Below are 1,467 nucleotides of genomic sequence, written 5' to 3'. Positions count from 1 at the left end.
ATGACTCATCAACGGAACTAATATCATCAACAGAATCTGGAGGCTGCCAAGCACTTTCTTCTTCATTTTCATCATCTTGAACGAGAGCCGCTAACCAGCTTAGCTCACAAAGACACACTGAGGTTGAAGAGAACCGAGAAGAGTTGCGTCGATTTGTGAGCTGTATTTCGGTACCTCAGTTGACAGAGCACTGGTCCACGAAATGCAAAGGTCTCGAGCTCGAGTCTCGGTTAGGAACACGGTTTTAATTTATCAGGAAATTTCGTATCAGCACACACTCTGCTGCAGACTGAAATCTGGAACTCTTCCAGTGCCTCACATATAAGCAAAACCACAGAAAACAAACTCATTGACGTATACAAAGAAGAATTAAAGACGAAATTTTATCCAGAGTTAGAGAAGTAAATTTTTTTTACCAGTATGCTTGGCAAAACCTCCGACACTTCTCACTTTAAACAGCTCAGTTTATCTGTCTGTTACCTTCACGATAGAAATCGAAGGAAGGATTTTATTAAATTTTGTGATGTTTATGAGAATAATCGTCTATAAAATGCAAATGAAGAGTTACAGTCTAACTGGATTCGCTCTTGGCGAAATAGTTAAAGATCTTCCCAAGTAATTTAATGTTAATAAGAAAATGTTTATTGAGAGTTATCACTGACAGCTTTTCAGTTATGGTTTCTGAATTAAAGGGTACCATTCGGGAGCTCACAAACATCCATCAATGCAAAATACTGCACTTGTAGCAATCTTTTACTGAACAACTGTCTCGAAAATTCTTCCAAGGTCACTATTTGTCCGAACGCATCAGCAGCAATGAAGAAGATAGTAGCATTTGATAATGCCTCTGCGAATAGACATAATGTCTTTAAAAAAGCGCTTGGCGGATTCACAGTGCACGAAATCCGCAAGACGCGTTGAGTGGAGAGGCCTGACGGTCGTCTGTAGTTTCAAGGTGACGATTTGCTAAAATACGCAATGCCCCCCACAAGATTTAACGGTGGCGCGACGGTGCAATCCCTTTCGAAGCCCAATGTCTTCGGCAGGATTTACGAAGTCGTCAGTTTATTCTCGCCGCTGTCTGCTTGGGCAATTCGCGAGTATTACGTAAGTTGTGAAATATACTAATGTTTTTAACTTTTCTTTCTCTCACCTATTAGAACTCAAATTATTATCTTTGTTATTTTCTTAAGTTCTTCACGTTTGTTTTCTGATACATTTGCAGGGATAACTGTAACGCTCAGCAGATTCCTTCGTCAATTACTGTACATATAAAGAGAGCAATCGATATGCGAAGGCTACCAATATGTGGATTCAGTTTACCGTCAGTTTGTTCTTTGAAGCTCAAGAAGTCGCTGAGCGCTTGGATGTGGATATGAAAGCACCACGTATTGTTTCTTGATAGGTCCTCCGAAGAATTCTTTCGAAGACCCTTGTACATCCCGTTGTTGGAGAACATCATATCGG

Source organism: Schistocerca cancellata, chromosome 1, assembly GCF_023864275.1.
Source record: "Schistocerca cancellata isolate TAMUIC-IGC-003103 chromosome 1, iqSchCanc2.1, whole genome shotgun sequence".
Taxonomy (NCBI): Eukaryota; Metazoa; Arthropoda; class Insecta; order Orthoptera; family Acrididae; genus Schistocerca; species Schistocerca cancellata.
The sequence above is the reverse complement of the archived record's forward strand: the minus strand, read 5'-3'. Positions refer to the sequence as shown.